The 12,528-nt window shown below is 42.0% G+C and overlaps 1 long non-coding RNA gene across 1 annotated transcript; it reads left to right on the forward strand.

The window, feature by feature from the left end:
* The first annotated feature begins 993 nt into the window (after positions 1 to 993).
* Positions 994 to 11,422, forward strand: LOC123360095. Its single transcript, XR_006575965.1, has 3 exons — positions 994 to 1,269; positions 2,743 to 2,850; positions 11,330 to 11,422. It is a non-coding gene; the product is annotated as an uncharacterized LOC123360095 (long non-coding RNA).
* The last annotated feature ends 1,106 nt before the right edge of the window (positions 11,423 to 12,528 follow it).

The following is a 12,528-nucleotide window of genomic DNA, read 5'->3' on the forward strand; positions in this document are numbered from 1 at the left end:
TGAGGAGCTTCCACCAACCCTTCAGCTCCAGACCGCTTGATTTCGGAACCCTCACACTGAACAAGCAGGTGGCTATCGCCCTTGGAGGCTGGCAATACCCGACAGCAACTGGTCAGTTGCAAACCACCTTGAGGTTGGAAAGCCATCTATCGGGGCAGTGGTTGTACAGGTTTTCCAGGCTACCAATACTGTGATCTACCCAAGAATGGTTGCCATAACCCAAATCCCTGAAATTATTGTGGGATTTCAGAGAATGGGGTTTCTGAACTGTGCAGGGATTATCATCAGAACACATATCCCTATACTTTGTCCACCCAAAGGGGCCAGTGGATTTTTGAATGGAAAATGTTACTATTCACTGGTTTGCCAAGGTTTAATGAAACAGAGGGATTGGTTCATGAACACTGGTCACATGGGAAAGGTCCATGACACCAGTGTGCTGGGGGAGGGGGGGAGAGAAAGTTTTATTCCTCTGAAATGACTGAGTTATGTACAGTGTTTCTGTGCCAACATTTATTTCGGGTGACCCTTCCCACCATTGCCCATGAAGCCATATAATGACATTGCCAACCCAAGAAAGGGGGAATTCATCTGGAGGCTGAGTGCACCTTTGGGCAGCTGAAAGCCCATTGGCGATGTCTCTGGATCTATCTGGTGCCAATGTGGCCAACAAGGTTCAGATTATCGCAGTGTGCTCTGCCTTGAACAATATATATGAAGCTAAAGGGGAATACTTCAACAGCGAGTGGACACAGTATAGATCTGTTTTCCAAAGCCTGTACATCCAGATCCCACCTATGTGCACATATCTCCTGCTTCCCAGCAGGCCAGGGACATTTGTGATGCTTGTCGTCACACACCATGGAACAGTGGGAAGCCAGTAGGTGACCTGTGACCATGGCAATGGACCTATTGTGATGCTATGGTGCTGCTGAAAAAGCTGAATAGAGCATTGCCACATACTTCTGTTGCAAGACCCTCCAGTAGGTTACATTCCGTTGCAACCCATGTCAATGTACTAACCGACAGCTGAAAATTAGAGAAGGGCCAAATAAGGAAAAGGGAAAAAATACCCCTACTGAATATGCATCAAACATAGTGGTGTCAGCGTATCATATTATAAAAGTTGCATCCCAAGCTAGGGGCAATGGAAGAAGGAGATGTAGTCCTTGGGAGATGCCAGAATGATGGCAACTGATGATGAGGGGGAAGGTGATGGTGATGAGGCAGATGATGGCTAACATTTCAAGTTGTTCTTCAAGGGATGGAGTGAGTATACAGATGTGCAGAGATACATTCTATGATTTCTGTGTCTACCTTACTGAATTTGGGGTGTTTGTGACTGCTAAATGTATTAATAACCTACTTGTAAATATAGAGGGGTTCCTATAGTGTGAGTGTTGCACCTGTGCACATTGGGGTTCCCAACTATATAATAATTTGAATAATACTGGGCCTGATCATCAGAAAGAATTCGTCAACCCTCAAAGGGACAACTGGGGATTCTTAAGTAATCATTATAATCAATATATAATCTATAGATAGGGTTACACCCTCAAGGTTAACACCTTTGGCCATGGTTTTGTGCTGAGGAGAGTTTTAATGCACTTTAAGAGCATCATTGAACAATGTTTTTGTTATTTTTTTTAACTGCTCTGTTTCAATCTGCTTTACGGGGAACACTTAAGCATTGTTAAAGTAATTTTTAAAAAAAAGTTCGGTAAGACTTCAGGATGGATGTCCCACATTACTTCTTCATAACGTTTTCTGACACCATTGGTCACAGAACTTATCAGGTGCTATGTGTGATTACTCCCATGGCATTAGTCCCATGGTTTCCAGTGGTAACTCTTTGAAGGAGATGGGGGAGAAGGGCTTATAAACACACAGGTCAGTGTGACATATCTTCAATGTATGCAGTGTAGTTGGTCCAATAAAATATATTACCTCACCCACCTTGCCTCGCTACATAGTTTCAATGTGAAGTTAGTTTTGTTTCCCTTGCTGTATTATCACTTAATTGTTAACAGAGCCATAAAGACATTTCAGTTAACTTGTCTTTTGTTTTTCATTCTGGTGCTTTGGGAGTTATTTCACAGCTTACTTCAATGTCAAGATTTTTTTTTTTAAACATTGTCAATGTCATGGCCGGGTGTGCAGAAAAGGGTTTTTGGAAGGATGAAATTGTTTGCATTGCCATGGCATCAGAAGTTTAAGAAACCACAGCCATTTGCTGTGAACTGTGCTACCCCATCCCAAACCTGTTGGAAGTATCTCGTTGATCATACTTGGAAAACAAGATGCACGTACAAATGAAGTGAACAGTAATTTTTATTGACATGCATACATTGAACACAGAACTGAAATGGTTTGGAACAGGAATAAGTGAACAAACAGGATGCTTCATGGCAGGGGCGGCTCTAGGATTTCCGCCGCCCCAAGCAGGGCGGCACGCCGCGGGGGGCGCTCTGCCGGTCGCCTGTCCCGCGGTGCTGGTGGACCTCTCGCAGGCGTGCCTGCGGATGCTCCACCGGAGCTGCGGGACCAGCGGCCCCTCCGCAGGCACGGCTGCGAGAGGTCCACCGGCGCTGCGGGACCAGCGGACCTTCCGCAGGCTTGCCTGCGGGAGGTCCGCCGGAGCCGCCTGCCGCCCTCCCGCGGGACGCTGCCCCAAGCGCGCGCTTGGCGCACTGGGGTCTGGAGCCGGCCCTGCTTCATGGGCATGTGCTATGTCTCCTCCAGGAGCAATTGTTGGAATCCTTCACTCTTTAGTACAGGAACCTGAAGTGCTTCATGTACTCACGGCACTGAGAAGGAGTCCTCCAGAATCCATTAAATCTCCTGGTACAGGTAAGTGCTCCTGCCAACCCGGGTGAAGTTGTGCAGGATGACATCATAGATGTTGTAATGTCATAATGAAACCCCTAGTTAAATGGAGAGATCTGATTATTATATTCCTGTATGTCTCTTTAAACAAAAGCCCACTGTTATAATAGAATCCTAGAGCTTAAGGCCAGAAGTCAGCACAAGATCATCTAGTCTGGCTCCTGTATATCACAGGTCAACAACCCCACCCAGCACCTGCACACTAAAACCCAACAAACCAAATTAGATCATAGTCTTGCAACTCACAGGATACTAGACTATTGTGCGCCAGAGGCAGATAATAGGAGGGACTAAGATGCACCAATGCCCGAGGCACCTGCAATGGCAAGTAAATGAGGAAGTGAGGTATACCTAGATAATCCTGGCAAGTGATTCGCACCCCACGCAGGTCACTGCCAATTTGACCTGAAGGAAAATTCCTTCCCAACCCCAAATATGCCCATCACTTAAACCCTGAGCATGTGAGCTAGAGCCAGCCAGCCAAGCACCTGAGAGAGAGAGAGAGAGAGAGAGAGAGAAAATGCTCAGCACCACATCAGAGCCCTGACGCACCCTGTTCAGTGTCCCACTTCAGCCATGGCCATCCCTGATGCTTCAGAGGAAGGAGACCAAGAAAACCCAGAATACATTGGAAGTGGAGGGAATCCTGTAGACTGTCGACTGACGCCCTGCACCATGAGCTTTTAGAAACATAAAACATAAACCAAAAGTGAACCCCGCTATCATCACAAGCAATCCTGTTTATACCCATTTGTTCCTGTGCCAACATTGTCCTTCAGCTTAAATAGTTCTTCACATTCCCAGGTGTTTATCCTGATGTATTTATAGAGAGCAGTCATATCCGCTCTCAACATTCTTTTTGCTAGGCTAAACAAGCCAAGTTCTTCCCATCTCCTTTCACAAGATAGGTCCTCCATTCTCCTGATCATCCTAGTAACTCTTCTCTACATGTGTTCCAGTCATCTATCTTGATGAGAATTATACACTGTATTCCAAATGTGGTCTTATCAGTGCCTTGTACAAGGACATTAATACTTCTCTATCTTTACTGAAAATACCCCACAGTACATTTTAGGGTGGCATTTGCCTTTTTTGCAGCCTCATCACATTGGTGGCTCATCATTGTCATCCTGTGATCGACCTGCACACCCAGGTCTCTCTCCTCCTCTGTCACTTTCAAATGATGAGCTGCCAACTTGTACCAGTTATAATTGTTTTGTTTTGGTTCTTTATCTGGCAAGGATTTGCAAGCCTGTTAACACTTCCTAATTAAATAAATGGAAGAATCAGAAGGATGTTAAAAACTATATTTAAATTACCACCTATGGTGCAATTAAGGCTTAGTCCTCTGTGCACCCCCAGAATGTTGTAGAGATCATGTGTTCATCTACTGCAAGGATGAAAGCCATACAAATACATAGATCACATTTATATATGCAAACATGATATGTTCTTTCTTAAAAGTGAATTGAAGCACTTTTAAAATACATACTACAGATTAAAATCTGAAATTTCAAATGAGTACATTTCAAAGCATCATATTTGCAAAAACATTTCCTCCCTTCTGTATTTGCCAGTGACTGGACTCAGGACTCCAAGAGGAAGGATAGCCTTGTGGGACTCGGGAACCCATGTTCAATTCCCTCTGCTACAGACTCACTGTGTTACATGCCTAAATGACTTACTCTAGTTAAGTGCCATATTCAGGCATGACTGAGATCCTCAAAACTCCTGCTCAGCTGCTGCCTAACCCTGGAGGTCCCTAAAATCCACAGATTCCTGAATTTCAACTATCAAAATTCCATAGGGCACCAAGTTTCTGCCTATGATCATGCACACAGCCACCTCAGTGAAAGCAACAGGGCTCCTAACCCCAATGGGATCCTCACAATCGGCTTTCCACGGCTATCTTGCCTGTGGAGCCTGACCTGGTAGGTGTTCTCAGAGCCTGTCTAAACCCACACAGCACAGCTAGGGGATGGCCTCCCTTATCACCTTTTGCCCATTGTTCAGAGTGCTCTCCCAAGATGAGTGAAATCCAGGTTCAGATCCTTCTCTGCATGATAGGGTGCAGGGATTTGACCTTAGGTTTCCCCACACCTCAGGTGAGTGTCCTAACCACTGGACTATAGACTGCTGTGGATCACTCTCAATTTCTCAGGTTGAAACTATTCCACTGTGTATAAATGATGAAATATGCACTGGGCCAGTGACAATGACTGTAGTTGATAATTTGACAGCAATGAATATAAATTAGAAGCTGGAAATTATGAAAATTGATAAAGGCAGCAAAAAGGACAGAAGGAGAAATCAATGGCCAGCAGAACTAAAGACAATATTTTAAGCATATTAGGAACAAAAGGAATCCTATCTATGGTATTGGTCCATTAGTGGCTGGAAATGATAAAGTTGTCAATAATAAAATGCAGAAATGTTCAATAAATCTTTCTGTTCTGTATTTGGGGAAAAGTCAGATGATGTATTCATATATAATAAAACACTTTCCATTCCAGCATTAAGAAGGAAGTTAAACAGCAGCTACTAAAGTCAGACATTTTACATTCAGCAGGTATGGGCAGCTTGCATAAGAGAGCTTTAAAAGAGCTCTCTGAAACATGAATGTTGATTTTCAATAGGTCCTAGAACAATGTGGTAGTTCTAGAGCACTGAAAGAAAGCTAACCTTGTGCCAATACTTCAAAATGGTAAACCAGATGAGTCAGGTAATATAGGCCTGTCAGCCTGATATCAATCTTGGGCAAAATATTGAAATGACGGATATGGGACTTGATTAATAAAGAATTAACAGAGACTAAAATAATTATTGCCAACTGAGATGGTTTTATGGAGAATAGATCCTGTCAAATTAACTTGATATATTTTTGATGAGATTACAACTTTCGTTGATTAAGTATATTTCATCATTATTACCTTTGACTTCTGGAAGGAATTTGACTTGGTCTCATATGCCATTTTGATTAAGAAAGTAGAATGATATGAAATCAAGATGGCACACATTAAATAGCTGACCAGTCTGAAAACATAAAAGGGGAATCATCATAGAGCGGGTGTGTTTCTAGTGGGGTCCCAGAGGAATTGGTTCTTGGCTCTGTGCTCATGAACATTTCCATCAGTGACCTGGAAAAAAAATAAATCAACCACTGAAAGTTTGAAGATAACCCAAAGATTTGGGAGTGGTAAATAATCAAGAAGATCGGTCGCTGGTACAAAGGGATCTGGTTTGTTTGGTGGGCACAGGACAAGTAAACAGGCATTTTAATATGGTCAGATGTGGAGTCATACATTTAAGAACAAAGAATTTCGGCCATATTTACAGGATGGGGGACTAAATCCTGGAAAGCAGTGACTCTTAAAATGACTTGGGGTTCATGATGTCTAATCAACTGAACATGAGCTCCCAGTGCAACACTGGCCAAAGGGGCTAATGTGAGCCACAGATGTATAAACTGGGGGAGTAGAGAGGAGAAGAAAGGTTATATTGGGGGAGGGATAGCTCAGAGGTTTGAGCATTGGCCTGCTAAAGCCAGGGTTGAGAGTTCAATTCTTGAGGGGGCTATTTAGGGATCTGGGGCAAAAATGTGTCTGGGGATTGGGCCTGCTTTGAGCAGGGGGTTGGACTAGATGACCACCTGAGGTCCCTTCTAATCCTGATATTCTATATTTCCTCTCTCTACATTTGGTACTGGTGCAAGCATAGCTGAAATACTGAGTCCAGTTTAAGAAAGATATTGATGAATTAGAAAGAGTTGCATCTGAAGAAGTGGGTATTCACCCACGAAAGCTCATGCTGCAAAACGTCTGTTAGTCTATAAGGTGCCACAGGATTCTTTGCTGCTTTTAAAGAGTTCACAGAAGAGACACGAGAATGATTAAAGGATTGGAAAACATCCCTTATAGTGATTGAGTTCCTTGGGTATATCTATTTAGCTGATCAAACAGAAGATGAAGGGGTGACTTGATCACAGTATATAAGTTCCTACCCAAGGAATAGAAATTTGATAATAGAGGATTCTTGACTACACTAGACAAAGATATAGCAAGATCCAGAGGCTAGAAGCTGAAGGTGGATACATTCAGATTTGAAATAAAGCACAATTTTTTAACACTGAGGATAATTAACCACTGAAACAATTAACATGGTGAATTCTCCACATCGGCAATTTTAAAATCAAAATTGGATTTTCTCTAAAAAGATATGCATTAGCTCAAACCCAAAGTAACAGAAATCCTATGGGCTGTGTTATGCAAGAGATGAGACTAGATCACAATGGTGTCATCTGGCTTTAAAAATCTCTGATTCATTTATTCTGATGTGTTGTATGAAATACCAGACCACAGAATCTCACCCAGTGACCCTTGCACTGAGCCCAATAACTTGTGTTTGACTAAAGCGTATCTTCCAGAAAGGCATCCTGTCTTGAGATCAAGAGACAGAGAGTCCACCACTTCCTTCAGTAGTGTCATAGAAATGTAGGGCTGGAAGGGACCTTGAGAAGTCCCCAAGTCCAGCCCCCCTGTGCTAAGGCAGGACCAAATAAACATAGAACATAGAACATATCTGACAGGTGTTTGTCCAACCTGTTCTTAAAAATCTCTAATGATGGGCATTCCTCAGCCTCCCTGGGAAGCCTATTCCAGAGCTTAAGTACCCATATAGTTCAAAAGTTTTACCTAATATCTAACCTAAATCTCCATTGCTGCAAATTAAACCCATTACTTCTTGTCCTGCCTTCAGTAGACAGTTGATCACAGTCCTTTTTATAACAACCCTTAATATATTTGAAGACTGTCATCAGGTTCCCCCTGAGTCTTCTTTCCTCAAAACTAAAAACATACTCAGATTTTGTAAACTTTCCTCATAGGACAGGTTTTCTAAAGCATTTTTCATTTTTGTCACTCTCCTCTGGACTCTCTCCGCTTCATCCATGCCTTTCCTGAAGTGTGGCACATCGAGATTTTGGGCACAGTACTACAGCTGAGGCCTCACCAGTGCTGAGGAGAGAGGGACAATTACAACAATCCTGTTAGGACACACCAGAATGATATTAGCCTTTTTTGCAACTGCATCACATTGACGACTCATATTCAATTTGTGATCGACAATAAACTCAGATCCTTTTCAGCAGTACTACCACCTAGCCAGTTATTCCCCATTTTGCAGTTATACATTTGACACTTAAATGTGTTCCTTACCTCTAATTTTAATTTGATTGGCTGGAAGTTAAAGGCATTGGTTCCTGAAATGCTTTTCTCCACTAGACTCTGAGCTCTTTAGGGTAGCACAATGGGACCCCATTCTTGGTTGAGGCACTACTGAAATAATCAAAAATAAAAAGGATTCTATGTGTTTGCCCTGCTGCAGTAATAATGATTGATGTAATGGGTGTTAAAACTTAGTCCTGTTTAGTTAGTGTGATACCAAAGTTCCTTTCAGCCTCCCTTAGATGTGTAAAATTTCACACTTTCAACTGGCAAAAGGGAAAAATAACAAGTGTCACATTACAGGGCAATTTGAGCCTGCTCATTATAAGTATACAGGATGCATTTTCTCAGCATTGCTGGCACCTGAACACAATACAAATGCAAGAACAACAAATCACTATAATAACCCAATGGTCAAAGAAACTAATTCAGATAAGAAATCAGAAAGCCAAACAGTTTTGGTTTCTATTATCCTTTCAGACATTAAAATGCCATTTTAATGCAGTCATTAAAATGTGCTATTCACCTGGTGGGAAAAAAATAATAAATGCCTGCTAATATTTTTCACTCTTCTCATGTAAATGAAGCAGCTTTACAAAGTTGCCATTTTCTTTTTCTGATGTTTTACCAAGACAAATTAAAGATTATCATTATAGCTCAGGATCAGTGCAAAGGATTGTCTTAGCCCCGTGGAAAGTAGCATAAGGCATGTGTATGATATCACATCTCTTTTGCACCAGAGGAAGCATGATGGTTCTTCCTACTGTTTTAAGATGTAGACAGCATTGCTCTCTGCAATGTTGTGAGGCTGCTACTGGGGGTTTGGACTAAGGAAACGACCACTCCCTACCCTGACAATTTCGCTGAAGAAATCTGCATTGCAGAAAGTACTTGGAACTTCCAACCTAACTTCCTCAGCCAGACTGTAACTAGCATTCAGGAGAGGAGAGGCTCTCTGTGTCTTCTTACTCTAGTACAGGGCCAAACTATGGCTGTCCCTATATATCCATATAGATGCACAATAATCTTTTCCTGTGTTATGCAGTACACGTATATTCTAGAGCAAAGTAGTACATTGGAATGCAAGGTCAAAATGATTAAGGCAGAAAGTTTAAAAGAAAAAGTGTTCTGTGAATGACCATCCACCGATTAAGTGTCTATACATCAGTTTTACCTCTCAAAGTAAATACTGTTCATCACTGTCACTGTAATATGTAGCAGAATGAGGAAGGCTAATTTCCTGCTTCTCCCAGTTTATAGCACATATTACAGTACAGTAGCATTGTACTTGAAGGATGCCATTATCCCAGTATTACACACTCATATGCCATTTTATATATTTCTGTCATGATAAATATAACTGAGGATAGAAGCAGGTCACATGGCTACGGAGGATAAGCCAGCAGAGCCAAACTGTTCCCAGGAATTCTTCGAGAGGTTATTGAAGAACTGATTGAGTCATCTTTAACTAAGTAGTATTTCAATGTATATTTGGTTCTTATCTTCATATTATTTATGCTGAGTAGTTCAATAGCCACACGATTGTTGCAATGAGATGAGGTTATGATTTTCATCATCTCCCACTTTAGAATCATAAAATATCAGGGTTGGAAGGGACCTCAGGAGATCATCTAATCCAACCCCCTGCTCAAAGCAGGACCAATCCCCAACTAAATCATCCCAGCCAGGGCTTTGTCAAGCCTGAACTTAAAAACCTCTAAGGAAGAAGATTCCACCACCTCGCTAGGTAACTCATCCTAGTGCTTCGCCACCCTCCTAGTGAACAAGTTTTTCCTAATATCCAACCTAACCCTCCCACACTGCAACTTGAGACCATTACTCCTTGTTCTGTCATCTGGTACCACTGAGAACAGTCTAGATCCATCCTCTTTGGAACCCCCTTTCAGGTAGTTGAAAGTAGCTATCAAAACCCCTCTCATTCTTCTCTTCTGCAGACTAAATAAGCCCAGTTCCCTCAGCCTCTCCTCCTAAATCATGTGCTCCAGCCCCTAATAATTTGTGTTGCCCTCTGCTGGACTCTTTCCAATTTTTCCACATCCTTCTTGTAGTGTGAGGCTCAAAACTGGACACAGTACTCCAGATGAGGCCTCACCAATACCGAATAGAGGGGAATGATCATGTCCCTTGATCTGCTGGCAATGATCCTACTTATACAGCCCAAAATGCCATTAGCCTTCTTGGCAACAAGGGTACACTGTTGACTCATACTCAGCTTCTTGTCCACTGTAACCCTTAGGTCCTTTTCTGCAGAACTGCTGTATAGCCACTCTGTCCTTAGTCTGCAGCAGTGCATGGGATTCTTCCGTCCTAAGTGCAGGAGTCTGCACTTGTCCTTGTTGAACCTCATCAGATTTCTTTTGGCCTAATCCTCTAATTTGTCTAGGTCCCTCTGGATCCTATCCCTACCCTCCAGTGTATCTACCACTCCTCCCAGTTTAGTGTCATCTGCAAACTTCCTGAGGGTGCAATACACACCATCCTCCAGATCATTAATGATTGCTTGTTTCTGGTGGTTATCTCACGTATTTTGTTTGTTTGTTTTTGTTTTTCATTACGTTTTAAAACACCTCACATGCATCCGACGAAGTGGGTATTCACCCACGAAAGCTCATGCTCCAAAACATCTGTTAGTCTATAAGGTGCCACAGAACTCTTTGCTACCTTTTGAGGAGTGCTGCTCTCCTTACTTCTATGTGATTGTTTAGATGTAGCTGATTTTAGAAGAGTTAGAACTGGTCAAAAATAAACAAAAAAAAATCCCAAATTGCTTGCCTGTAAAGCTTCAAACATTTTTGTTTCAAAATATTTATTGCAGAATCACTGGATTAAGATTTTTTGCAATTTTTTAAAAAACAAAGTAGAAAAATTGGCGTGGGTGTGAGGGGTTAGTAAACAAGAGCTGCCAATCACCATTTAGATATTTTTGTGATATTTTTAAAAACATTTTTAAAATATCCAAAAGGATGATATTTTTCATGAAAAATTTGACAAGGTCAACAACTTTTTGCAAAAACAAACAAACAAACCACAACTTTCAAAAAGGTCATTTCTTGATTAAAAATTTGTCACTTGAAAGATGTTGGCCAGCCTCAACTAACATACATTTCAATTCTAACCATACAGTTACTGACTTATCAATTAGCACAATGTAAGTGTTCCATTCTATGTTTAACATTAATCCCTCTGTCTAATTCTTGCAGGTGGGTTTACGGCAGTCCTATCCAAGAATGTTGCCATCTTTTCTCTGAGGATCATTCTATATGACAGATTAATATTTCAAGAGGTACAAGAGTGCAAATGTTTTAGACCTAGTCAATCGTTCACACTGCAGTCTGTGGATAGCAGTAAAAGAGCTTTCACCCATTTCATAAATTGTTGGCCTATTCCCAGTGTACTCAGCATTGTCCATTCCAACCTATCAAAAAATTTTCTCTCTATCTAGAGATTGAAGAGCCAAGGTTTATTCTCTGAGCAGTGAAGTAGAGTATTTGTAGCTCTTTTTGTATATTGTCTGTCAAGTGTTTATCCCTAATTAACCTATGTTTGTCCCAGTTACTTATTAGGGGTCCTACATTCAGCCTGTGACTTCAGAGCATCTTCCACTGATTGCATGAAAGCTGGAAGGCTGCTACCTCAGGCAGTTAATAATCATTTTACAGTCTCGGTCTTTGCATGTCAACATATCAGAAAAGATATGATCGGGGGAAAACTAGAAAAAGGGATAATGTAGTGCCCATCTTTTAAAAAAGGAGGATCTGGGGAACCACAGGCCAATCAGCCTCACCTCAGTTTCTGGAAAAATCATGGAGCAGGTCCTCAAGGAATCAATTCTGAAGCACTTAGAGGAGAGGCAAGTGATCTGGAACAGTCAGCATGGATTCACCAAGGGCAAGTCTGCCTGAATAACATAATTGCCTTCTATGATAAGATAACTGGCTCTGTGGATGAGGGGAAAGCAGTGGATATGTTATTCCTTGACTTTAGCAAAGCTTTTGATATGGTGGATAGAAAGCTGGCTACATCGTCGGGCTCAACGGGTAGTGATCAATGGCTCCATGTCTAGTTGGCAGCTGGTATCAAGTGGAGTGCCCCAAGGGTCGGTCCTGGGGCCAGTTCTGTTCTATATCTTCATTAATGATCTGGAGGATGGCTTGGATTGCACCCTCATCAAGTTTGCAGATAACACTAAACTGGGAGGAGTGGTAGATATGCTGGAGGGTAGGGATAGGATACAGAGGGACCTAGACAAATTAGAGGATTGGGCCAAAAAAAATCTGATAAGGTTCAACAAGGACAAGTGCAGAGTCCTGCACTTAGGACGGAAGAATCCCATGCACTGCTACAGACTAGGGACAGAATGGCTACACCGCAGTTCTGCAGAAAAGGACCCAGGGGTTAC

The sequence above is a fragment of the Mauremys mutica genome, chromosome 1 (genome assembly GCF_020497125.1).
Source record: "Mauremys mutica isolate MM-2020 ecotype Southern chromosome 1, ASM2049712v1, whole genome shotgun sequence".
Taxonomy (NCBI): domain Eukaryota; kingdom Metazoa; phylum Chordata; order Testudines; family Geoemydidae; genus Mauremys; species Mauremys mutica.